We start from the raw sequence: 27454 nt of genomic DNA on the forward strand, positions 1-27454 counted from the left end.
GATCACATATTGCCGCCCTGAAATTTTCGCTTGATCTGAATGATAGTGGGGTTTGTTTTAATGTTGCACTTTTTATCTTGAAAGCAATTAACATGCGTAAAAGTATTTTTTTTTAATAATTAAGGACTGTACCATTATATTCATATTTGACGTTTTATAACTGTATTCTGTGAATAAGGATTACGTTAATTATTCATTTTTAAGTACTGTATTGGTTTGTTTTTATAGGTTTTAACTGCTTGTACCTGCTTTTATAAATTTTAATTGATTGTATTAGTTTTTTTTATTATTGTATCCTCTTTTATAGCTGTTTACATATGCCGAATAAAGTCTAAATCGAGAGTGTCTGTGTCTCTCTCTCACCACTTGAATGGTGATGGCATCCATGTATGTAGCTTGTTGAAGAAGTACTTCAGGCTTCTGTCTGGTTCGTTTATTAATGCATTCTACGATGGGTGGGACTAAGTAAAGGCCTTAAACTGGAACTCAAGAAAACACCCTGGAGCCAAGCTACACCCTACCGAAGAGCCCCATTCAGGCTGAAACCGGTCTTGGGTTGTTTATGTTCTGGTACGGGGAGAACGTGGCCAGGCAGTAAAGGCTGACTATTCCTACTGGAGCAGAGTGAGGAATGATTAGCATGTGGCTGATTCCAAACTGAGATGGCATGGTGTGCAAAATAACAATGGACTGGAATGCGGCTCCGAGAAATTACCAGTGGCTGAGATTAATTCAAGCATTCCATCGATCACTTTTTGTATACTTTTTAGAAACTTCCCATGTTTGCGGCCTCACCATCTAGTGCATGCTGTCTGTGTCCTGCGCCACATGATGTGAGCAGCTTGGCTGTTGGCCTTTGTGTAACAACGTCCTGGGATGTGGCCCGTGTAATTACCAGTGGCCGAGATTATTTCATGCACTTCCATCACTTTCTTGTACACTTCAGATTTTAAGGTTCAGCATGATTCGGATAGATTGACACACGCCATAATCACCTCAGATTTAGATAGTCTTTCCAGTTTCCCTGAATCAGTTGAACTCTCTTGCCCCGATAAGGCACCAGAGGATTTTTCAAGTAATTATTCAGCATTTTGTTCTGGCTGTATTCTGGAACGAGCCCACAAAACACGTCTGGTTACACACGAGGTTCCTGGTGGAGAGACGTTCCTATGCTGTCTTTGTAAAGTCTTTTGAAAACCCGTCTTGCAGTGGCTCCAGAGGCGGGCTGATAACAGATATTTTCAGATCAACAGTGGCTCACTTTAGGCCAGGGGTCTTCAAACTGTGGGTCGCGACCCCCAGGGGGGCCGTGGAGTAGTGTGAAGGGGGTCGCGGATTCACAGTCACACTTCTCCCCTGGCCTCCAGGGCTTCAGCCCCCCTCTTCCCCGTCCTGTGTCTCAGCCCAGGCTGCTACAGTGAAACTCGAGCTGCTGGGGGCTCGGCTGGGCCGTGCCTGGAGTCGTATCTCTGGCACGCCCGAGTTTTTCACAGGTCTTTAAAGACCATTAACATATTTACATACCTTTGTAAACTGGTAACTGGTTTTATGGTCCCAGTACCCCCTGGGCCCCCACTCTGCCTATTCCTTACATTTTGTATTTTTACACTTACTGCTGTAGTGTGAGATTGCATTTAATGAAAAGGAATATAAAGTTAGGTTGCCAAAAGAAAAATGCCTGCTTTTGACACTAAATAGAGTTAGAAATAAAAAAAAGTATGTAATAATTAGTTATGTGACTTTTCTGTCTTTGTTCTCTTTAATTTTCAGTCATGGATCATTGAGGCAGCCCTAGAACACAATTAAAAGTGACACAATTAAAAGTGTTTTCTATTTATATTTGCTGTTCTAAGTATTCACAGATAAATGCTAAAAATACAGCTTTAGGTGACTGCTTATTTCTGGGCCATCAAAATAATGAGCTGGTAACCCTAATCATAAGACTGGAAGTTTGTTGCAGGATCAGCACATTATTTATTTCCTCAATCCCTGATTAATGCCATTATAGCAATAGTTTAACTTATATCTGCAACCCTACCCTTGAAGTTATTGGGAATGCACCATGCTTTTAGACAACTTGCTTCTCATTCTCGCCTTCACTTTCACGCTCACCCTACACTCGCAAGCCGGGCCGAAGACGGCTGTAATGCCAGAAACCGGTCCCCGGAAGCTTGTTTCCTCTCCAGTAAAAGAATTGGCTTGGTAGTTTGGTCTGCCCTGTTCCCATGATGCACTGGGCCAGGGACAGACTAATTTGCATATAGCCAGGTTCTGAGCTGGAATGGTGCAGTGAGCTAAAAAACGGTGATGGATCAAGCCCTGATCTGTTGACTGGGTACGAGTGTTCTGCCTAATTCAGATACTCTGTCCATCACCACCCCCTTTTCTGAATCACCCTACACTCGCAGCGACCACAATGCACTCACACTGATCACCATGCACTCATAGCGATCACAATGCACTCACACTGATCGCCATGCACTCACAGCGATCGCCATGCACTCACAGCAATCACAATGCACTCACACTGATCACAATGCACTCACACTGATCACCATGCACTTACAACATTCATCCGCTCAACCTGCACTCACAGTGATCACAATGCACTCACACTGATCACCATGCACTCACAACATTCACCCGCTCACAATTCTCTCACAGTGATCACTCTGCACTAAAAATGTGCTTGCATTGTTCACTCTGTACCTCACCCTGCAGTCACACGAGCACACTTCTCATCCTGCACTCATGTGACACTTCACTCACCTGTCTCCCCCTCACTTCTCAATCTGTAGCTCACTCAAACAAGGCCATCACTAACCATGCACTAATTCGTCCCACTCTGCACTTACAGCCGAACCCAAATTCATATGGTCACCTCACTCAACCTGTAGTCACTCCTTTTACCCTACTCTCACACTGTTGCATTGCTCTCCGTACAGTCACATGGGCACTCTTGTCACCCACACAGTGCAGAAGGTTAAAGTACCTTGTACACAGAAGATGTACCATTCAAATCACAGAATTGAGTGTGAGTAAACTATGAGTATTTTGTCAGACAGGTGCTATAGAGAGATGCGGTGTATTGTTGGTGAGTGGTAGTGAGGGAATTCATGAAGATGGTGGAAAGACTGTTGCATCATGTGCGACCAGTACTAGGGCAAGCCCTGGCTGGGAGTGTTAAACCCCCCCCGAAGTTCGGATCTAGTGGATCCCCTGCTTCTGCCTAATATTATTTACTTTTGTAGTGCGCTACTGTTACCAAAAGGTGTCCTGGGGCTAATAACCATCTGCCTGCAATGTGAGAGAGAGATCCGGGGTAGGGAGAGGAGAGAAGAGAGGATGGAAGGAAGGGGTGAGAGGAAAGGGGCATGGGTAAACTGCTTAACTCTGCACAAGACCGCCAGGATTTGAAGGGACCCTTGCTGCTCCCGGCCATGGCCAGGTGAGCGTCTAATGTGGCAGCGCGTATTCCTACGGAGTGGGAGGCCCTTCACAAAGGTGACTAGACATCTTTCTGATGTTACTTGCTGTATTTTGGTTATAAACTGGTACTGATGGGGTGAAATCTTTCCTCAGTGTTACTGTGTTTAAAACATTTCAAAATAATAAAGCAATGCTATCCCAAAATACTCAGCATCACAGAAAATTATTTACATTTTCTACTCACACAATTTAGTCAAGCCTGTTGCATAATTTGGTCCTCACCTGCCTCATAATTCCAGTAGCCCTGCCTAGAGGTTTAGAAATCTTTGTCAGGAGGGGGTCCTTATGCCTGTAAATGTTGACAGGGGGGTCTCGGCATCCAAAAGTTTGAAGACCTCTGCTTTAGGCTCTGCACTTGTGAGCTGGCAGCATGTACCTTTCAGCTGGGTAGAACGCCAGGTGCCTTAGAGCACTACATGGGGAGGAACCTTTTGGCCAGTCCAAGGTGAACTGTTGAGCCACTGTTGGAAAAAAGGTTTATAAATCTTATTGTCATTTCCTCAAGTTACTTCCACCTTACTCCCTCGCAAGGAGTTGGACATTTTAAGCATCTGTTGCTGTGCTTGCTTCCATCTCTACTGCTCTGAATTCGGCTCCGTACAAACTCTAATGGTGCTATTTTCAAAGATACTATGAGTGATCTTTTATCTGGGAGGCCATCTTAGTGCTGTGGTATTTTAACACAAACTCTGTGTGCTATTATTTGCAGCTCCCTCAAATGTGACTCTGCCCTGGTACATCTCGGACCAGGGGCAGAGATTTAGCCCAGTCCAGGACTAGTTCTAGGAACTGAGTGAGAATTGTAACTTGGAATCTGTCGACACCAAGAGGCAATATTTATCTTGGTCATTAACGTTTTGGGCTGTGAGCCTTATAGTGAGAGGATGTACACCCTCCGTGCATTCCAACATTTTCGGTCAGAATTAAAGCTGGGGTTCTGCCAGCTGCTGATGTGACCAGAAAACCGAGTGATGTTACACCCCGATCTGGAGCCTACTTAAGTAAGGATGGTGTGATTGAGTCGAGCCTAACATGCTACCATTCTGTCCCTTATGTGACAGTTAACGCACTAGCATTTGCCGCTAGTGCGCACCAGCCTCTCCACCGCCCGTGAGCTCACGCCGGCTGGCGTGAGCGTGCCTTTAAATAGAGACGCAGTACAAAAGGGGGTGATGATGGACGGAGCACCTGAATCAATCAAACACTCACACCCAGTCAACAGATCTGGGTTTAATCCATAACCATTCTTTAGGCCACTCTGCCACCCCAGACATGCCACTGGATTCAAGCAAGCCTGGCTGAAGATGGCTGTAATGCCAGAAACCGGTCTTAGGAAGCTTGTTTCTGGTCCAGGGAAGGCATGGCTTGGCAATTCGGGCTGGACAGTTCCCATTAGGCACAGGGTCAGACTGATTTGCATATGGCCATGTCTGAACTGGGGTGGCAGAGTGGGCTAAAGAACGGTGATGGATTAAACCCAGATCTGTTGACTGGGTGTGAGTGTTTGATTGGTTCAGATGCTCCATCCATCACCACCCCCTTTTGTACCGCTTTCAATAGAAACAGCTAGAACTGCGACGGCAGTCCACGCCTAAAGTATACCTCTGTGTGTGTGTGTCTTTATTTAGCAGCGCTACTCACAGCATTGTCCTGAGGTAATCAGCGGAAGGGTGGGCCCCTCCCTGAATGTTATATTGGCGACGAGGAGCGGAGGCAATTCACGCCTGCTCCCACCTGGCACAAGGACTCCTCAGCAGGCCAGTACCACGTGGGCAGTACCCACTGACTGCAAACTTGCCTGCATGTGCAATGGTCCCTGCCACACCGCGATCCTAGCCCCAGCAGCTGGCACCAGGCAGCAGTACTCGACGCTGCCCTCCCTCCTCAGCAACCATTGGGCAAGACACTTCGAGCCTCACAACCTGGGTGAGTCCAGCCAGCCGCAGAGGAGACCCTTACAGCGCACCTCACTCCAGGTTAGGCCAAGCCACGTGCCACGCGTCCAGGCGCACGACGGCCCACGATATGCCCAGCAGTTGTGCACCACCTCCTGGCATGCCTGGACCACTCGCTAGTGAACAGCGCTTCAAGCAAGTCACCTCTCTGCTCGCGTGACCACCTCCATGGGGGATCATGACGCCCAGGCCCCTGCGCTAAGCATGGGCGGCAAATCCGTTCCGCTCGCGGATTTTGCGGATTTTCGGTAAATTCACAATCCGTGAGATTCGCGAATTTCAAGCAAAATCCATGAGCCAAAAGTTCTAAAGTTCAAAAGTTCAAGCAGACTTTTGTAACTCTTTTAGATTGGCGCCGGCAAGCTCCCAGAGCCATTCTAAAATAGTTACAAAAGTCAGCTTCAACAGGAAGCTCTAATAGATAAAGTAAAGCAGGTGTTCGAGTTGAAGGTCAAATTCAGTTACACAATCATTAATCACCCCAAACTTGGGGTGATTAATGATTGTGTAACCTAATTCTATTAGAGCTTCCTGTTGAAGCTCTTTGTACCTATTTTAGAATGCCCTGGCAGCTTGCCGGCGCCATTCTAAGTGGGGCTGAGGGCAGAAGGGCACAAAAGTGGGACAGAGGGCAGAAGGGGATAACAAGCATTGGAAATGCAATAGGGCTCGCATTAGGAAAGTTTGAGCTATTGGTCTTATAAATGATTTTTTTTTTATTTATGTGTTTTTTTTTAAATAGCTAAATTAATAGCTTTATCATTTACAATGCCAATAGTTATAACTTTCGCAAATGTGACACCTATAGCATTTGTAATGCAACATGTTTTGTATTTACGTGACTTAGATGTATTGATATTACAAATAACAATGGCTTTTAATTTTTAAAAATAATTAATACTTAAATAATTTATTTAATTTGTAATGGCAATAGCTTAAACTTTTGTAAATAACTTTTGTGAAGATTATGTTCAGTGTTTTTTATTGTGACGAAAATTCAAGAACAGAAGTGAAATATTAACATCTTTTTGTGATTTGTAATAAAGCGTGAAAGCTTGAAAACAGCTTGAAACATTGAAAGAACATATTTGAACCAGTGATGCTGTGGTTGCGCTGAGTGATGCTGTGGTTGCGCTGAGAGATGCTGTGGTTGCGCTGAGTGATGCTGTGGTTGCGCTGAGTGGTGTGTGCATCGGTGGAGCTTAGCGGGTGCATCAGTGGAGCTGTTTGGGGGTGCATTGGTGGAGCTTAGTTGGAGCATCGGCGGAGCTGTGTGGTGGGTGCATCCGCGGAGCTGTGGTGGGTGCCTCGGCGGAGCTGTGTGGTGGGTGCATCCGCGGAGCTGTGTGGTGGGTGCATCGGCGGAGCTGTGTGGTGGGTGCATCAGCGGAGCTGTGTGGTGGGTGCATCGGCGGAGCTGTGTGGTGGGTGCATCGGTGGAGCTGTGTGGTGGGTGCATCGGTGGAGCTGTGTGGTGGGTGCATCGGTGGAGCTGTGTGCTGGGTGCCTCGGTGGAGCTGTGTGGTGGGTGCCTCGGTGGAGCTGTGTGGTGGGTGCCTTGGTGGAGCTGTATGGTGGGTGCCTTGGTGGAGCTGTGTGGTGGGTGCATCGGTGGAGCTGTGTGGTGGGTGCATCGGTGGAGCTGTGTCGGTGGAGCTGTGTGGTGGGTGCATCGGTGGAGCTGGGTGGTGGGTGCATTGGTGGAGCTGTGTCGGTGGAGCTGTGTGGTGGCTGCATCGGTGGAGCTGTGTGGTGGGTGCATTGGTGGAGCTGTGTGGTGGGTGCATCGGTGGAGCTGGGTGGTGGGTGCATCGGTGGAGCTGTGTCGGTGGAGCTGTGTGGTGGCTGCATCGGTGGAGCTGTGTGGTGGGTGCATCGGTGAAGCTGTGTGGTGGGTGCATCGGTGGAGCTGTGTGGTGGGGGCATCTGTGGAGCTCTGTGGTGGGGGCATCTGTGGAGCTCTGTAGTGGGGGCATCTGTGGAGCTCTGTGGTGGGTGCATCGGTGGAGCTGTGTCGGTGGAGCTGTATGGTGGTTGCATCAGTGGAGCTGTGTGGTGGGTGCATCGGTGGAGCTGTGTGGTGGGTGCCTCGGCGGAGCTGTGTGGTGGATGCATCAGCGGAGCTGTGTGGTGGGTGCATCGGCGGAGCTGTGTGGTGGGTGCATCGGCGGAGCTGTGTGGTGGGTGCATCGGTGGAGCTGTGTGGTGGGTGCATCTGTGGAGCTGTGTGGTGGGTGCATCGGTGGAGCTGTGTGCTGGGTGCCTTGGTGGAGCTGTGTGGTGGGTGCCTCGGTGGAGCTGTGTGGTGGGTGCCTTGGTGGAGCTGTATGGTGTGTGCCTCGGTGGAGCTGTGTGGTGGGTGCATCGGTGGAGCTGTGTGGTGGGTGCATCGGTGGAGCTGTGCCGGTGGAGCTGTGTGGTGGGTGCATCGGTGGAGCTGGGTGGTGGGTGCATTGGTGGAGCTGTGTCAGTGGAGCTGTGTGGTGGCTGCATCGGTGGAGCTGTGTGGTGGGTGCATTGGTGGAGCTGTGTGGTGGGTGCATCAGTGGAGCTGGGTGGTGGGTGCATTGGTGGAGCTGTGTGGTGGGTGCCTCGGTGGAGCTGTGTGGTGGGTGCCTCGGTGGAGCTGTGTGGTAGTTGCATCAGGGGAGCTGTGTGGTGGGTGCATCAGGGGAGCTGTGTCGGTGGAGCTGTGTGGTGGGTGCATCGGTGGAGCTGTGTGGTGGGTGCCTCGGTGGAGCTGTGTGGTGGGTGCCTCGGTGGAGCTGTGTGGTGGGTGCCTCGGTGGAGCTGTGTGGTGGGTGCATCGGCAGAGCTGTGTGGTGGGTGCATTGGCGGAGCTGTGTGGTGGGTGCATCCGCGGAGCTGTGTGGTGGGTGCATCGGTGGAGCTGTGTGGTGGGTGCATCTGTGGAGCTGTGTGGTGGGTGCCTCGGTGGAGCTGTGTGGTGGGTGCCTCGGTGTAGCTGTGTGCTGGGTGCATCGGTGGAGCTGTGTGGTGGGTGCCTCGGTGGAGCTGTATGGTGGGTGCCTCGGTGGAGCTGTGTGGTGGGTGCATCGGTGGAGCTGTGTGGTGGGTGCATCTGTGAAGCTGTGTCGGTGGAGCTGTGTGGTGGGTGCATCGGTGGTGGTGGGTGCATCGGTGGAGCTGTGTGGTGGCTTCATCGGTGGAGCTGTGTGGTGGGTGAATCGGCGGAGCTGTGTGGTGGGTGCATCGGTGGAGCTGTGTGGTGGGGGCATCTGTGGAGCTCTGTGGTGGGGGCATCTGTGGAGCTGTGTCGGTGGAGCTGTATGGTGGTTGCATCAGTGGAGCTGTGCGGTGGGTGCATCGGTGGAGCTGTGTGGTGGTTGGATCAGTGGAGCTCTGTGGTGAGTGCATCGGTGGAGCTGTGTCGGTGGAGCTGTGTGGTGGGTGCATAGTTGGAGCTGTGTGGTGGGTGCATCGGTGGAGCTGTGTGGTGGGTGCCTCGGTGGAGCTGTGTGGTGGGTGCCTCGGTGGAGCTGTGTGGTGGGTGCCTCGGTGGAGCTGTGTGGTGGGTGCCTCGGTGGAGCTGTATGGTGGGTGCCTCGGTGGAGCTGTGTGGTAGGTGCCTCGGTGGAGCTGTGTGGTGGGTGCCTCGGTGGAGCTGTGTGGTGGGTGCCTCGGTGGAGCTGTGTGGTGGGTGCCTCGGTGGAACTGTGTGGTGGGTGCATCGGTGGAGCTGTGTAGGTGGAGCTGTGTGGTGGGTGCCTTGGTGGAGCTGTATGGTGGGTGCCTTGGTGGAGCTGTGTGGTGGGTGCATCGGTGGAGCAGTGTGGTGGGTGCCTCTGTGGAGCTGTGTGGTGGGTGCATTGGTGGAGCTGTGTCAGTGGAGCTGTGTGGTGGGTGCATCGGTGGAGCTGTGTGGTGGGTGCCTCGGTGGAGCTGTGTGGTGGGTGCCTCGGTGGAGCTGTATGGTGGGTGCCTCGGTGGAGCTGTGTGGTAGGTGCCTCGGTGGAGCTGTGTGGTGGGTGCCTCGGTGGAGCTGTGTGGTGGGTGCCTCGGTGGAGCTGTGTGGTGGGTGCCTCGGTGGAACTGTGTGGTGGGTGCATCGGTGGAGCTGTGTAGGTGGAGCTGTGTGGTGGGTGCCTTGGTGGAGCTGTATGGTGGGTGCCTTGGTGGAGCTGTGTGGTGGGTGCATCGGTGGAGCAGTGTGGTGGGTGCCTCTGTGGAGCTGTGTGGTGGGTGCATTGGTGGAGCTGTGTCAGTGGAGCTGTGTGGTGGGTGCATCGGTGGCGCTGTGTGGTGGGTGGCTCGGTGGAGCTGTGTGGTGGGTGCCTCTGTGGAGCTGTGTGGTGGGTGCATTGGTGGAGCTGTGTCAGTGGAGCTGTGTGATGGGTGCCTCGGTGGAGCTGTGTGGTGGGTGCCTCGGTGGAGCTGTGTGGTGGGTGCCTCGGTGGAGCAGTGTGGTGGGTGCCTCGGTGGAGCTGTGTGGTGGGTGCCTCGGTGGAGCTGTGTGGTGGGTGCCTCGGTGGAGCTGTGTGGTAGTTGCATCAGGGGAGCTGTGTGGTGGGTGCATCAGGGGAGCTGTGTCGGTGGAGCTGTGTGGTGGTTGCATCAGTGGAGCTGTGCCAGTGGACCTGCCTGCGCTCTCTCTGCAACGTGGTATCGTTATTTCAAAGCTGCACTGTGACAAAGTTTGGCGATTTTAGAGCGTGTGCATTTCGTTTTCATTACTTGGTTATTTTAACTAGACCTGCGCATTGTTTGTGAGATCCCCCGGCGCCCTGCTCTGCCCTCCCCTCCATTTTGAGCTTGTTGTTGTTGTTGTGCTCCGTCCCTTGAGCCCGCCACGCCTCCCAGCTGAGCCGCCCTCCCACTAGCATTAAAGCGCGTCCTCTGACCACGCAGCGCTGTGATTCACTCCTCGCTTCTGCCTCGAGTGATCGCTCCCCTGCCTGCGCTCTCTCTGCAACGTGGTATCGTTATTTCAAAGCTGCACTGTGACAAAGTTTGGCGATTTTAGAGCGTGTGCATTTCGTTTTCATTACTTGGTTATTTTAACTAGACCTGCGCATTGTTTGTGAGATCCCCCGGCGCCCTGCTCTGCCCTCCCCTCCATTTTGAGCTTGTTGTTGTGGTCCGTCCCTTGAGCCCGCCACGCCTCCCAGCTGAGCCGCCCTCGCCCCTCCCCCCCACCCTCCTTATATGACAGCCGTTCCCGCGCGCAGCGTTCACGCGCAGCGACCGCGCCCAACCCGCGCCGAAGGTGCGCCAAAGGTAAGCCCGTCTACGCCCGTCCGCGCCTGGACCGCGCCCAGCGCCAGACCCCCTGCCCCTCGCGCTGCCCAGCCCTCCCGCATTACCTACGATCCTGCCACCCTCCTAGCCCTTAACCCCGGTCGCGCCCCCAACTGCGTCCAAGCAGCTCCTGGACACACCCATGGACCTTTCTCTTGCTACTCCTGCAAATTCATCGGCACCGACAACATCTCCACTACAACCACAACACAGATTCCCGACCCCAACCACCTACAATGCATCCTTCTCAACACTCGTTCGGTCCACAGACACGCTATTGACCTATGGAATCTACTAGACACCATCTCTCCAGACATCGCCTTCCTAACAGAAACATGGATGAACGCTTCCTCCGCCCCAGACATCACCATTGCCATCCCTGAAGACTATAAGATCACACGCAAGGACCGCACCGGCCACACAGGAGGAGGAATCGCTATCGTCCATAAAAAATCAATCCACATCTCAACCAGCTCTGACGCCAACCTCGCCAACTCCGAACACCTTCACTTCCAGATCCACATCAACCCCAAGACCACACTCAGAGGCACCCTCCTTTACAGACCACCAGGACCCCGCGCAAAATTCAGTGACGACATCACGGACTTCATCACTCCACACGCGCTCCCCTCCAAAGACTACATCCTTCTGGGAGACCTCAACTTTCACTTTGAAAAGTACAACGACCACAACACCACCACCCTCTTGGACAACCTCGCCAACCTCGGACTTAAACAACTGGTCACTTCCCCCACCCACATCGCAGGTCACACACTCGACCCTATCTTCACCTCCAGCAACCATGTCTCCTTCAGCCACACTACGGATCTCCTCTGGACTGACCACAGCTGCGTTCACTTCACCTACAACAAGCCGAAACCCACCAACCACCTCCAACCAACTCTGCAAAGAAACTGGAACAAAATCACCATCGACCAGATCTCCTCATCGCTCCTTCTAAACACCCCAGCCCACTCTTCTAACCCAGACCAAGCCGCCGCCAACTTCACCCTATGGTTATCCAACACCGCCGACATCCTGGCACCACTGAAAAAACGTCAACGCAAACCTAGCAGCAAGAAGGCCTCATGGTTCAACGATGATCTTAAGAAGTCCAAGAAACTCTGCCGCTCCCTTGAAAAGGCCTGGAAAAAAGACCCAACCACTAGCACCAAGGACGCCTTCAAAAACGCCACCCGCACACACCACCAACTAATCCGAAAGGCCAAGAAAACAGCACTCAAGGATCGACTAGACAACAACGCCCACAACAGCAAGGAACTTTTCAACATCGTCAAGGAATTTACCAACCCCTCGGCCAACTCCAACGACATCACCCCTTCTCAAGCCCTCTGCGACTCCCTGGCTTTATTCTTCCACGACAAAATTGCAGACATCCACAACAGCTTCGACAGCACACCCGAAGACCAACCCACCCAACCATTTGCTGAACATTCTCCCCCCTTGAACGCCCTTAACGACTGGAACCCAATCTCCACTGAGGACACCATCCGCCTGATGAACTCTATCCACTCAGGATCCCCCACAGACCCATGTCCTCACCACATCTTCAACAAAGCAGACTCCGTCATAGCACCGCACCTCCGAGACGTCATCAACTGCTCCTTCAACTCCGCCACCTTCCCAGAAAGCTGGAAACACGCTGAACTCACCGCCCTTCTGAAAAAACCCACAGCTGACCCCACCGAACTCAAAAATTACCGCCCCATATCGCTCCTTCTTTTCCCAGCCAAAGTCATCGAGAAAGCTGTCAACAACCAACTCGCCGCCTTCCTCGAAGCCAACAAATCCCTCGACTCCTCACAATCTGGCTTCCGAGCAAAACACAGCACTGAGACCGCCCTCATCGCAGCAACAGACGACATCCGAACTCTACTGGACAATGGAGACACAGTCGCCCTCATCCTCCTCGACCTCTCTGCAGCCTTCGACACAGTCTGCCACAGTACCCTTTTACAACGCCTCAGAAACATCGGAATACAAGGAAAAGCACTTGAATGGATCACCTCGTTCCTCACCGGAAGAACCCAGAGAGTCCGCCTTCCACCATTCAAAGCCGAAGCCACTGAAGTCATCTGTGGCGTACCACAAGGATCCTCACTCAGTCCCACCCTCTTCAACGTATACATGAGCCCCCTTGCGGCCATCGCTCGCCAACACAACCTCAACATCATCTCTTACGCAGATGACACTCAACTGATCCTTTCTCTCACCAATGACCCCAGCACCGCCAAAACAAACCTACACGAAGGAATGAAAGAAGTTGCCGAATGGATGAAACAAAGCCGTCTGAAACTGAACTCAGACAAAACAGAAGTCCTCATCTTAGGGACATCCCCCTCTGCATGGGACGACTCCTGGTGGCCGGAAGCCCTCGGAAAAGCACCCATCCCGACAGACCACGCACGGAACCTAGGCGTTATCCTGGACTCTTCACTCTCAATGAACAGACAAGTCAACGCCGTATCCTCATCCTGCTTCAACATCCTTCGCATGCTCAAAAAAACATTTCGCTGGATCCCCACCGAAACCAGACAAACAGTCACCCATGCTCTGGTCACGAGCCGACTGGACTACGGAAACACCCTCTACGCAGGTACTACCGCTAAACTCCAGAAGAAACTCCAACGAATCCAAAACGCCTCAGCCAGGATCATATTAGACATCCCACGTAACGAACACATCTCTGGCCACCTGAAAGACCTCCACTGGCTACCCGTCAATAAGAGGATCACTTTCCGACTGCTAACCCACGCACACAAATCACTCTACGACATCGGACCAGAATGCCTCAACTCACGACTGTCCTTCTACACCCCCTCCCGCCAACTACGTTCTTCCAGCCAAGCCCTCGCCACTGTTCCCCGCATCAACAAGACCACCAGGGGAGGCAGATCCTTCTCATACCTGGCAGCTAAAACATGGAACTCACTCCCCGCCTACCTTCGCCTTACCCAGAACCACCTAGCTTTTAGAAAGCAACTTAAAACGTGGATATTTGACAAGTAAGCGTCCTCCCCTCCCTAAGCGCCTTGAGACCCTCTGGGTATGTAGTGCGCTATATAACTTCTCTGACTTGACTTGACTTGACTTGTGGTGGGTGCATCGGTGGAGCTGGGTGGTGGGTGCATCAGTGGAGTTGTGTGGTGGGTGCATCGGTGGAGCTGGGTGGTGGGTGCATCTGTGGAGCTGTGTGGTGGGTGCATCTGTGGAGCTGTGTGGAGGGTGCATCTGTGGAGCTGTGTGGTGGGTGCATCTGTGGAGCTGTGTGGTGGGTGCATCTGTGGAGCTGTGTGGTGGGTGCATCTGTGGAGCTGGGTGTTGGGTGCATTTGTGGAGCTGGGTGGTGGGTGCATCTGTGGAGCTGGGTGGTGGGTGCATCTGTGGAGCTGTGTGGTGGGTGCATCTGTGGAGCTGTGTGGTGGGTGCCTCGGTGGAGCTGTGTGGTGGGTGCTTCAGTGGAGCTGTGTGGTGGGTGCATCAGTGGAGCTGTGTGGTAGGTGCCTCGGTGGAGCTGTGTGGTGGGTGCATAGGTGGAGCTGTGTGGTGGGTGCATAGGTGGAGCTCTGTGGTGAGTGCATCGGTGGAGCTGTGGCGGTGGAGCTGTGTGGTGGTTGCATCAGTGGAGCTCTGTGGTGGGTGCATCTGTTGAGCTGTGTGGTGGGTGCCTCGGTGGAGCTGTGTGGTGGGTGCATAGGTGGAGCATGTGTGGTGGGTGCATTGGTGGATCTGTGTGGTGGGTGCATCGGTGGAGCTGTGTGGTGGGTGCATCGGTGGAGCTGTGTGGTAGGTGCCTCGGTGGAGCTGTGTGGTAGGTGCCTCAGTGGAGCTGTGTCTTGGGTGCATCAGTGGAGCTGTGTGGTGAGGTCATCTGTGGAGCTCTGTGGTGGGTGCATCGGTGGAGCTGTGTCGGAGGAGCTGTGTGGTGGTTGCATCAGTGGAGCTGTGTGGTGGTTGCATCAGTGGAGCTGTGTGGTGGGTGCATCAGTGGAGCTGTGTGGTGGGTGCATCAGTGGAGCTGTGTGGTGGGTGCATCAGTGGAGCTTTGTCGGTGGAGCTGTGTGGTGGGTGCATCAGTGGAGCTGTGTCAGTGGAGCTGTGTGGTGGGTGCATCGGTGGAGCTGTGTGGTGGGTGGCTCGGTGGAGCTGTGTGGTGGGTGCCTCTGTGGAGCTGTGTGGTGGGTGCATTGGTGGAGCTGGGTGGTGGGTGCATAAGTGGAGCTGTGTGGTGGGTGGAGCTGGGTGGTGGGTGCATCTGTGGAGCTGCGTGGTGGGTGCATCTGTGGAGCTGCGTGGTGGGTGCATCTGTGGAGCTGTGTGGTGGGTGCATCTGTGGAGCTGGGTGGTGGGTGCATCTGTGGAGCTGGGTGCATCTGTGGAGCTGTGTGGTGGGTGCATCTGTGGAGCTGTGTGGTGGGTGCCTCGGTGGAGCTGTGTGGTGGGTGCCTCGGTGGAGCTGTGTGGTGGGTGCCTCGGTGGAGCTGTGTGGTGGGTGCATCTGTGGAGCTGTGTGGTGGGTGCATCTGTGGAGCTGTGTGGTGGGTGCATCGGTGGAGCTGTGTGGTGGGTGCCTCGGTGGAGCTGTGTGGTGGGTGCTTCAGTGAAGCTGTGTCGTGGGTGCATCGGTGGAGCTGTGTGGTGGGTGGCTCTGTGGAGCTGTGTGGTGGGTGCCTCGGTGGAGCTGTGTGGTGGGTGCATAGGTGGAGCTGTGTGGTGGGTGCATAGGTGGAGCTGTGTGGTGGGTGCATCGGTGGAGCTGTGTGGTGGGTGCCTCGGTGGAACTGTGTGGTGGGTGCATCGGTGGAGCTGTGTAGGTGGAGCTGTGTGGTGGGTGCCTTGTTGGAGCTGTATGGTGGGTGCCTTGGTGGAGCTGTGTGGTGGGTGCATTGGTGGAGCTGTGTGGTGGGTGCCTCTGTGGAGCTGTGTGGTGGGTGCATTGGTCGAGCTGTGTCAGTGGAGCTGTGTGGTGGGTGCATCGATGGAGCTGTGTGGTGGGTGCCTCGGTGGAGCTGTGTGGTGGGTGCATCGGTGGAGCTGTGTGGTTGGTGCCTCGGTGGAGCTGTGTGGTGGGTGCATCGGTGGAGCTGTGTGGTGGGTGCATCGGTGGAGCTGTGTGGTGGGTGCCTCAGTGGAGCTGTGTGGTGGGTGCATCGGTGGAGCTGTGTGGTGGGTGCATCGGTGGAGCTGTGTGGTGGGTGGCTTTGTGGAGCTGTGTGGTGGGTGCCTCAGTGGAGCTGTGTGGTGGGTACATAGGTGGAGCTGTGTGGTGGGTGCATCGGTGTAGCTGTGTGGTGGGTGCCTCGGTGGAGCTGTGTGGTGGGTGCCTCGGTGGAGCTGTGTCTTGGGTGCATCAGTGGAGCTGTGTGGTGGGGTCATCTGTGGAGCTCTGTGGTGGGTGCATCGGTGGAGCTGTGTCGGTGGAGCTGTGTGGCGGTTGCATCATTGGAGCTGTGTGGTGGGTGCATCGGTGGAGCTGTGTCGGTGGAGCTGTGTGGTGGGTGCATCGGTGGAGGTGGGTGCATCAGTGGACTGTGTGTTGGGTGCCACGGTGGAGCTGTGTGGTGGGTGCCTCAGTGGAGCTGTGTGGTGGGTGCCTCGGTGGAGCTGTGTGGTGGGTGCATCTGTGGAGCTGTGTGGTGGGTGCATCTGTGGAGCTGTGTGGTGGGTGCATCTGTGGAGCTGTGTGGTGGGGGCATCTGTGGAGCTGTGTGGTGGGTGCATCTGTGGAGCTGTGTGGTGGGTGCCTCGGTGGAGCTGTATGGTGGGTGCCTTGGTGGAGCTGTGTGGTGGGTGCATCTGTGGAGCTGTGTGGTGGGTGCATCTGTGGAGCTGTGTGGTGGGTGCATCTGTGGAGCTGTGTGGTGGGTGCCTCGGAGGAGCTGTGTGGTGGGTGCTTCGGTGGAGCTGTGTGGTGGGTGCATCGGTGGAGCTGTGTGGTGGGTGCCTCGGTGGAGCTGTGTGGTGGGTGCCTTGGTGGAGCTGTGTGGTGGGTGCCTCGGTGGAGCTGTGTGGTGGGTGCATCGGTGGAACTGTGTGGTGGGTGCATCGGTGGAGCTGTGTAGGTGGAGCTGTGTGGTGGGTGCCTTGGTGGAGCTGTATGGTGGGTGCCTTGGTGGAGCTGTGTGGTGGGTGCATCGGTGGAGCTGTTTGGTGGGTGCCTCTGTGGAGCTGTGTGGTGGGTGCATTGGTGGAGCTGTGTCAGTGGAGCTGTGTGGTGGGTGCATCGGTGGAGCTGTGTGGTGGGTGCCTCGGTGGAGCTGTGTGGTGGGTGCATCGGTGGATTTGTGTGGTGGGTGCATCGGTGGAGCTGTGTGGTGGGTGCATCGGTGGAGCTGGGTGGTTGGTGCCTCAGTGGAGCTGTGTGGTGGGTGCATCGGTGGAGCTGTGTGGTGGGTGCATCGGTGGAGCTGTGTGGTGGGTGCATCGGTGGAGCTGTGTGGTGGGTGCCTCGGTGGAGCTGTGTGGTGGGTGCATCGGTGGAGCTGTGTGGTGGGTGCTTTGGTGGAGCTGTGTGGTGGGTGCATAGGTGGAGCTGTGTGGTGGGTGCATCGGTGGAGCTGTGTGGTGGGTGCCTCGGTCGGACTGTGTGGTGGGTGCCTCGGTGGAGCTGTGTCATGGATGCATCAGTGGAGCTGTGTGGTGGGGTCATCTGTGGAGCTCTGTGGTGGGTGCATCGGTGGAGCTGTGTTGGTGGAGCTGTGTGGTGGTTGCATCAGTGGAGCTGTGTGGTGGGTGCATCGGTGGAGCTGTGTCGGTGGAGCTGTGTGGTGGGTGCATCGGTGAAGGTGGGTGCATCAGTGGATCTGTGTGGTGGGTGCATCTGTGGAGCTGTGTGGTGGGTGCATCGGTGAAGCTGTGTGGTGGGTGCATCGGTGGAGCTGTGTGGTGGGTGCATCGGTGGAGCTGGGTGGTGGGTGCATCGGTGGAGCTGTGTGGTGGGTGCATCTGTGGAGCTGTGTGGTGGGTGCATCTGTGGAGCTGGGTGGTGGGTGCATCTGTGGAGCTGGGTGGTGGGTGCATCTGTGGAGCTGTGCGGTGGGTGCCTCGGTGGAGCTGTGTGGTGGGTGCTTCAGTGGAGCTGTGTGGTGGGTGCATCGGTGGAGCTGTGTGGTGGGTGGCTCTGTGGAGCTGTGTGGTGGGTGCCTCGGTGGAGCTGTGTGGTGGGTGCATAGGTGGAGCTGTGTTGTGGGTGCATCGGTGGAGCTGTGTGGTGGGTGGCTCTGTGGAGCTGTGTGGTGGGTGCCTCGGTGGAGCTGTGTGGTGGGTGCATAGGTGGAGCTGTGTTGTGGGTGCATCGGTGAAGCTGTGTGGTGGGTGCATCGGTGGAGCTGTGTGGTGGGTGCATCGGTGGAGCTGGGTGGTGGGTGCATCGGTGGAGCTGTGTGGTGGGTGCATCTGTGGAGCTGTGTGGTGGGTGCATCTGTGGAGCTGGGTGGTGGGTGCATCTGTGGAGCTGGGTGGTGGGTGCATCAGCGGAGCTGTGTGGTGGGTGCATCGGTGGAGCTGTGTGGTGGGTGCCTCGGTGGAGCGGTGTGGTGGGTGCATCGGTGGAGCTGTGTGGTTGGTGCCTTGGTGGAGCTGTGTGGTGGGTGCATCGGTGGAGCTGTGTGGTGGGTGCATCGGTGGAGCTCTGTGGTGGGTGCATCGGTGGAGCTGTGTGGTGGGTGCCTCGGTGGACCTGTGTGGTGGGTGCATCGGTGGAGCTGTGTGGTGGGTGGCTCTGTGGAGCTGTGTGGTGGGTGCCTCGGTGGAGCTGTGTGGTGGGTGCATAGGTGAAGCTGTGTGGTGGGTGCATCGGTGGAGCTGTGTGGTGGGTGCCTTGGTGGAGCTGTGTGGTGGGTGACTCGGTGGAGCTGTGTCTTGGGTGCATCAGTGGAGCTGTGTGGTGGGGTCATCTGTGGAGCTCTGTGGTGGGTACATCGGTGGAGCTGTGTCGGTGGAGCTGTGTGGTGGTTGCATCAGTGGAGCTGTGTGGTGGGTGCATCAGTGGAGCTGTGTCGGTGGAGCTGTGTGGTGGGTGCATCGATGGAGGTGGGTGCATCAGTGGAGCTGTGTGGTGGGTGCCTCGGTGGAGCTGTGTGGTGGGTGCCTCGGTGGAGCTGTGTTGTGGGTGCCTCGGTGGAGCTGTGTGGTGGGTGCATCTGTGGAGCTGTGTGCTGGGTGCATCTGTGGAGCTGTGTGCTGGGTGCATCTGTGGAGCTGTGTGGTGGGTGCATCTGTGGAGCTGTGTGGTGGGTGCATCTGTGGAGCTGTGTGGTGGGTGCATCTGTGGAGCTGTGTGGTGGGTGCCTCGGTGGAGCTGTGTGGTGGGTGCTTCGGTGGAGCTGTGTGGTGGGTGCATCGGTGGAGCTGTGTGGTGGGTGGCTCTGTGGAGCTGTGTGGTGGGTGCCTCGGTGGAGCTGTGTGGTGGGTGCATAGGTGGAGCTGTGTGGTGAGTGCCTCGGTGGAGCTGTGTGGTGGGTGCCTCGGTGGAGCGGTGTGGTGGGTGCCTCGGTGGAGCTGTGTGGTGGGTGCCTCGGTGGAGCTGTGTGGTGGGTGCATCGGTGGAACTGTGTGATGGGTGCATCGGTGGAGCTGTGTAGGTGGAGCTGTGGGGTGGGTGCCTTGGTGGAGCTGTATGGTGGGTGCCTTGGTGGAGCTGTGTGGTGGGTGCATCGGTGGAGCTGTGTGGTGGGTGCCTCTGTGGAGCTGCGTGGTGGGTGCATTGGTGGAGCTGTGTCAGTGGAGCTGTGTGGTGGGTGCATCGGTGGAGCTGTGTGGTGTGTGCCTCGGTGGAGCTGTGTGGTGGGTGCATCGTGGAGCTGTGTGGTTGGTGCCTCAGTGGAGCTGTGTGGTGGGTGCATCGGTGGAGGTGTGTGGTGGGTGCATCGGTGGAGCTGTGTGGTGGGTGCATCGTGGAGCTGTATGGTGGGTGCCTCGGTGGAGCTGTGTGGTGGGTGCATCGGTGGAGCTGTGTGGTGGGTGGCTCTGTGGAGCTGTGTGGTGGGTGCCTCGGTGGAGCTGTGTGGTGGGTGCATAGGTGGAGCTGTGTGGTGGGTGCATCGGTGGAGCTGTGTGGTGGGTGGCTCGTCGAGCTGTGTGGTGGGTGCCTCGGTGGAGCTGTGTCCTGGGTGCATCAGTGGAGCTGTGTGGTGGGGTCATCTGTGGAGCTCTGTGGTGGGTGCATCGGTGGAGCTGTGTCGGTGGAGCTGTGTGGTGGTTGCATCAGTGGAGCTGTGTGGTGGGTGCATCGGTGGTGCTGTGTCGGTGGAGCTGTGTGGTGGGTGCATCGGTGGAGGTGGGTGCATCAGTGGAGCTGTGTGGTGGGTGCATCTGTGGAGCTGTGTGGTGGGTGCATCTGTGGAGCTGTGTGGTGGGTGCATCGGTGGAGCTGGGTGGTGGGTGCATCTGTGGAGCTGTGTGGTGGGTGCATCTGTGGAGCTGTGTGGTGGGTGCATCTGTGGAGCTGGGTGGTGGGTGCATCTGTGGAGCTGGGTGGTGGGTGCATCTGTGGAGCTGGGTGGTGGGTGCATCTGTGGAACTGTGTGGTGAGTGCATCGGTGGAACTGTGTGGTGGGTGCATCGGTGGAGCTGTGTGGTGGGTGCCTCGGTGGAGCTGTGTGGTGGGTGCTTCGGTGGAGCTGTGTGGTGGGTGCATCGGTGGAGCTGTGTGGTGGGTGGCTCTGTGGAGCTGTGTGGTGGGTGCCTCGGTGGAGCTGTGTGGTGGGTGCATAGGTGGAGCTGTGTGGTGAGTGCCTCGGTGGAGCTGTGTGGTGGGTGCCTCGGTGGAGCGGTGTGGTGGGTGCCTCGGTGGAGCTGTGTGGTGGGTGCCTCGGTGGAGCTGTGTGGTGGGTGCATCGGTGGAACTGTGTGATGGGTGCATCGGTGGAGCTGTGTAGGTGGAGCTGTGTGGTGGGTGCCTTGGTGGAGCTGTATGGTGGGTGCCTTGGTGGAGCTGTGTGGTGGGTGCATCGGTGGAGCTGTGTGGTGGGTGCCTCTGTGGAGCTGCGTGGTGGGTGCATTGGTGGAGCTGTGTCAGTGGAGCTGTGTGGTGGGTGCATCGGTGGAGCTGTGTGGTGTGTGCCTCGGTGGAGCTGTGTGGTGGGTGCATCGTGGAGCTGTGTGGTTGGTGCCTCAGTGGAGCTGTGTGGTGGGTGCATCGGTGGAGGTGTGTGGTGGGTGCATCGGTGGAGCTGTGTGGTGGGTGCATCGTGGAGCTGTATGGTGGGTGCCTCGGTGGAGCTGTGTGGTGGGTGCATCGGTGGAGCTGTGTGGTGGGTGGCTCTGTGGAGCTGTGTGGTGGGTGCCTCGGTGGAGCTGTGTGGTGGGTGCATAGGTGGAGCTGTGTGGTGGGTGCATCGGTGGAGCTGTGTGGTGGGTGGCTCGTCGAGCTGTGTGGTGGGTGCCTCGGTGGAGCTGTGTCCTGGGTGCATCAGTGGAGCTGTGTGGTGGGGTCATCTGTGGAGCTCTGTGGTGGGTGCATCGGTGGAGCTGTGTCGGTGGAGCTGTGTGGTGGTTGCATCAGTGGAGCTGTGTGGTGGGTGCATCGGTGGTGCTGTGTCGGTGGAGCTGTGTGGTGGGTGCATCGGTGGAGGTGGGTGCATCAGTGGAGCTGTGTGGTGGGTGCATCTGTGGAGCTGTGTGGTGGGTGCATCTGTGGAGCTGTGTGGTGGGTGCATCGGTGGAGCTGGGTGGTGGGTGCATCTGTGGAGCTGTGTGGTGGGTGCATCTGTGGAGCTGTGTGGTGGGTGCATCTGTGGAGCTGGGTGGTGGGTGCATCTGTGGAGCTGGGTGGTGGGTGCATCTGTGGAGCTGGGTGGTGGGTGCATCTGTGGAACTGTGTGGTGAGTGCATCGGTGGAACTGTGTGGTGGGTGCATCGGTGGAGCTGTGTGGTGGGTGCATCGGTGGAGCTGTGTAGGTGGAGCTGTGTGGTGGGTGGCACTTTTTATAAATCATTAGTAAAAGAGATCAATGAAATTCAACTAAAACCCATGTATAGCAGAAGAGGAGAAAGCTCTAGTAACGGGATTCAGGATGAATGTATATCTTTGAAGCAAATCGCCAGCATGTGAAAGGTGTAAAATAGCAATCAGCATAAAACGAAAATGCCAGCAAAAGACTTTATAAAATTCTGCGTGGCCCTGATAAAATAATTAGAGCGTTAATAGCAATCAGCATAAAACGAAAATGCCAGCAAAAGACTTTATAAAATTCTGTGTGGCCCTGATAAAATAATTAGAGCGTTTATTATATCATGACCAACAATGGTTATTGTTTCAAGAGCAGCATGCGAGATGGTTAGGGGCTGCAATATAAACAAGCCCTCTGCATTGCTGTGGTGGGAAGGGGGGCGGGGAGAGGCAAGAAGGGAAGAATAGGGGCCGGGAGCAGCAGTCTTTGATGTGCTGACCGGCCGGCCGTGCATGACTAATTAGGGGAGGAGAAATGCCAGCTGAGGGAAGCTTGAGATGCCCGAGGAGGCTGGTGGCTTTGATGTGCACGCGCTCTCGGGCACTCAAAGAAATCACTGAGTTGGTTTAACTCTGTTTAAGCTGCAATATAGCTCGCCAGCTATGCGCAAGCGCACAGCAGGCGAGCCCTAAAAAATGAGTGGGGCAGAGGGCAGAAGGGCACAGAAAAGAGTGGTACAGAGGGCAAAAGGGCATAAAAAACGAGAGGGTGGCAGTGATTAACCAGGCAAAAAAAAAAACCTGCGAACACGCAAAGCGCCCCGCTAACACCCGCGAACTCGCAAAAATAAAAGAATCCGCAAATTCGCACGAATTTGCAAATTTTGCAGATTGGGAATTCGCAAATCCGTTCTATCTCCATTTAGCAAATCGGCGGATTCCACCACAGCAGCGCCTAGGTGGCAGACCCTGATCGGCCGATTTTAGAACTATTTCATTGCCACGAGGGAGAAGGAATGGGCGGTTAAACGGCCGCTGTTGCTCCACTATGCAGGTGAGGAGATCTACCTGCTGTTCAAGCATCTACTGAACACAGGCCCTACCGATTACTACGCAGCAGCGGTCACCATGTTAAACGCTCATTTCGACCCCCAAATGAACCCAGATTTGGAACACTTCAAGTTGAAGCAAGCCAAGTAAAGGAAAGGTGAGTCAGTGGACGCCTTCAACGGAAGGCTCAAGGAGCTAGCCGACACTCACCTTGTGGGAGACCGAGCAGCGGAAGAGATCAGTGCCCAGCTCATTCTAGGGATACACAGCAAAGTCCTGTGGGGCCTCATACTCAGGTAACCGAACATACCTATGAATGACATTCTGGTCCTAGTGCTATCGCAAGACCTTTTGGCAGCACAAGCAGAGGAAATGGACATGGCATTGGTGCGTGGGGTGGAAAAGAGCGTCGCTGTCAAGACAGAAAGAACAGACGCCGTCAGGACGAGAGACAAGCCGCACAGGCCACGTGACCGACAACTGCAAACCCCGAAGAACCAGTGTGGGTACTGTGGGTATGAGAAACACCCCACGCAGTCCTGCCTGGCACAAGGAAAAACCTGCACTAACTGCGGCATTGCAAACCAATTTGCGTCAGTGTACAGAGGAAGACAAAGCGGAAGGAAGGGGGCCGACCCTGACAAATGCGTAGGATGGTTCGCCAACTAGCTCACATCTCTCTCACATCTCAACAAGGAGGGAAGAAAAGAGAGCAAACAGTCTACCAGGAGGGGGATTCCACATCGGAAGACGAAGGGGAGACATATCGCCACATAACGCCGACCATGGATGACATCGTGGCCGACCTGAACGGATCCAGGTGGTTCTCAAAGCTGGATCTAAATGCGGGCTATCACCAACTAGCCCTCGTCAAAGACAGCCGGTATATATCGACGTTCAGCACCCACCTAGGCCTCAGGGGATACAAGCGGCTCAACTTCGGCATATCATCCGCCACGGAGATATTCCAGAACGCCGTCAAAGAGATCCTGGTTGGACTTCCCGGCATCCTAAACGTGAGTGATGACATCCTCATCCACTCTAGGACAGCAGAAGAACATTACCGGCACGTAAGAGCCACCCTGAAGAGACTCCTAGACCACGGGGTCACTCCACACAAGGAAAAGTGGCTGCAAAAGAGTGTTTGGGCTACACGTTTACCCAAGAGGGCATACTAGTGGACCCCCGGAAGTCCCAAGAAATCAAGGCAGCAGCGGCTCCCCTCACCGTGGCAGAAGTACGCAGCTTCCTAGTAATGGCCACAAATTGCGGCCACTTTATCCCGGATCTAGCTACTCTAGCAGAGCCCCTCCGGAATCTCAGTTGGGCAGAAGCCATGTGGCAATGGGGCCCAGCCGAAGAAACAGCGTTTCAAGCTGTCAAGCAGGCCCTCCTTGACCACACCACGCCGATGTACTTTGACCCCGCGAAGAAGACTGAAATCCTGGTAGATGTCAGCCCTGTAGGCCTAGGGGCAGTCCTCACACAGGAACAGGAGCCTGGCCGATAGGCCGCCCTCGCCTACGCCATAAAAAAGGCCTATCCCCAATGGAGAAGCGGTACTCCCAAATTGAAAGAGAAGCACTAGCCATTCGGTGGGGCTGCCAGCATTTTTCACTTGTACATCCGTGGACACCCGTTCACTGTTGCCACAGATCACCGACGCATGGTGCCACTGTTCAAGGAGTCGGCACATTGTACACCACCGCGAATTGAGAGGTGGGCCATGGGGCTCCAACACTTCGACATGGACTTGGTATACCGGCCCGGCACCAAGAACCCAGCCGTCGTCTTGTCGAGACACTTGGATGTCTCTAGCTGTGGGAGCGAAGAACCCGGCAATGCGGACAATGAGGCACACCTTGACATGATTGCAGCACTCACGTGCCCATGAGCTCTGACACTCAAACAAGTAGCAACAGCAGCAGAGCATGACCCCGTCATGGCCAAGGTTCGTGATACCATCCAAGAAGGGCTGTGGCACCAATTCCTACAGTCAGCAAACACATGGTCGAGCCCAGAGAAAGAAGACCTGATGCACATGTGGAGGGTGAGGAACGAGCTAAGCCTCACCCAAGGGGGCATTCTCCTCATAGGACCCTGCATATTTATATCCGCATCCCTGCAGCAGCGAGCAACACAACTAGCCCACAGAGGGCACGAGGGCGTGGAGAAAATGAAAGCCCACATGAGAGAAAAGGTCTGGATCCCAGGGATGGTTGCCTGAGTGGAAGAGACTGTCCGGAGGTGCCTATCCTGCCAAATAACAAGTGGGCCCAAAAGGCCAGCACTTATCCATACGGAGGTATACGGCCAAAGCCCTTGGGAGTAGGTGAGCGTGGATTTTGGGAGTTTCCCGGATGGGCGGGTCACACTAGCCCTCATCGACAGCTACTCCAAGTACCCAGTGGTAGAAGTCGTGAACTCAACGGGCTTTCTGCATGTCGGCCCGGCCCTAGAGAAAATGTGTGGAATGTTCGGATGCCCAGAAGAGATCAGCAGTGACAATGGGCCCCCATTTCAAGGACATGAATTTTGCGACTTCATGCACCACCATGGCATCAAGCACCGGCGTATCACCCCACAGTAGGCGTGGGCGGAAAATCCGTTCCGCTCGCGGATTTTGCGGATTTTCAGGAAATCCGCAATCCGCGAGATTTGCGAATTTCCCGCAAAATCCGCAAATCCGCGAGCAGCGGATTTTGCTCGCACTGCTCGCACTGTTCGCGTGAGTTCGCGCCCCGCGAATAAGTGCAAAATTGCAGAAATACGATTTTAGCAAAACTGAAACTACTTACCAGGTTCAAAAGTTCAGGCTCATCATTAGTAGCCATTTCCTGTAGTGCTTCCTGAGGGGCCCCTCCAGAGTTCAGTTGCCAGTTGCAACTATTATGTGACCCTGCTCTGAACCTCAGAATAGTTACACATATGCCACAAAGGTCCTGAATTACAGCTAAGGGAGACAAGCAGGAGCCAGGCTGGAAGTTAAAATCCATTAATCAGCCCCTAATTCATTATTGTCAGTTGGGGCAGGGCAGGTGTTGTAACTAATTTTGCAACAATGAAAGCACTTAGCAAGTGCAAAAGATCACTAATCAGGGCGCACTAAGGAAGCAGGTGCCAGCTAAAAAAATATTCTGTGACACATGAATCAGCCCCAAATTAATTCAGGTCACTTGAGGCAGGGAAGGTGTGCTTTGCTTTGCCGAAAATAATGTACACTGGACAACCAGAGGGTGTGGTGATGAAACAGAGGGTGGCATGGGTGGGCCAGAGGGTGGCATGAGTAGTCAGAGAGTGGCAGTGGTGACAGAGAGTGGCAGTGATGAAGAAGAGTGTCCCAAACAGGCTGGACACGTAGAAACAACAAGTTCGCGAAACTTGCGACCCGACAGGTAAGTTCGCAATTTGCGAAAGTGTACAAAACCCTCGCGAACTGGCAGAAACACGGGCGAACACAAAAAAAAAAAAAATCCGCAAATTCGCGGGAATTCGCGGATTTTGCGGATTGCGAATCCGCAAATCCGCAAAATTCGCGAACGCGAGATCCGCAAAATTCGATCATGCTTACCCCACAGTGGCCTCAAGCCAACTGAGAGATTGAACGCCTCATGAGAGCAATGTTAATGTTAAAATTATTTCTATAGCGCAACATACACCGGATACCTTTCTTGGCGCTGAGGGACAGGATGCGGCACGAAGGAGGTTAGATGGTGTAGGCAGACGTGAAAAGCCAGGTTTTAAGCTGCTTCCTAAATTGAAGATGGTTGTCAATTAGACGTAAGGAAATAGGAAGAGAGTTCCAGAACTGGGGAGCCAGCGTTGAAAAACACAGCCCACCATGTTTGTTTCGTTTACATCTTGGGATGCTCAGGAGGCGATGGCAGGACGATTGAAGGGCACAGGATGGACTGTATTTCTTAATTTTACTGGATATGAATGCTGGGCCAGTGTCCATCAAAGCATTGTGAACAATACAGCCTAATTTAAATGCACAACGTTGGCTCACCGGGAGCCAGCGTAATTGTTGCAGCAGGGGTTTGACATGGTAGCGAGAAGAAAGTTGGAAAATAAGCCTGGCTGCATGATTCTGTATCAGTTGTAAGTGTTGCACTTGATAGGCTGGGATACCGGCATAGAGGGAATTTGCATAATCCAGTCTGGAAATAATTAGCGCCTGGACTACCACAGTAGCGTATGAATAAGGGGGTTTACCCAAACATAGTCACTGGGACCTGGGTTCTATAAGTACTAGGAGGAAGGGGTCCCAATGTGAACATGGAACAATATACACAATTCAAAGAATTAATTACCAAAACAATGAATGGATCCTCAATGTTTTAATTCACAATGGGATACGGTATAATGAATATACACAACAAACTGTCAAGCGCAGTTAGCGGTTGTACGGTGCCCCAAGGGAGGAAAAGGGGAGGGAGGTGGTGATCAAGTGAGGATGTGAAGATGAAAGGTATATAGTGACAGTAAAATCAGTCAATTGAACAAAACTGTATTGGCAGTATTATACAAAACCAAAAAAGCCAAATGGTTCGGCAATTAAATCAAATCGGCATACTTCACAAAATACAATCAATGTTATGATAGTGGCGTGAAGTTGACACAAAGAAAGTGGTTGTCGACGTTTCGACCCTCTTATCAACGCAGGGAATAGTTGTGCCCTTGCTGTGGGGTCTTCATCAGGACCAAAGGGAGGGGGGCAGGCAACCTGAGTTAGTAGAGTTGGAAATGGACTACCAATGTCCTGTAGACAGTTACTTTCATCTAGGGT

The sequence above is a fragment of the Lissotriton vulgaris genome, chromosome 10, assembly GCF_964263255.1.
Source record: "Lissotriton vulgaris chromosome 10, aLisVul1.2, whole genome shotgun sequence".
Classification (NCBI taxonomy): domain Eukaryota; kingdom Metazoa; phylum Chordata; class Amphibia; order Caudata; family Salamandridae; genus Lissotriton; species Lissotriton vulgaris.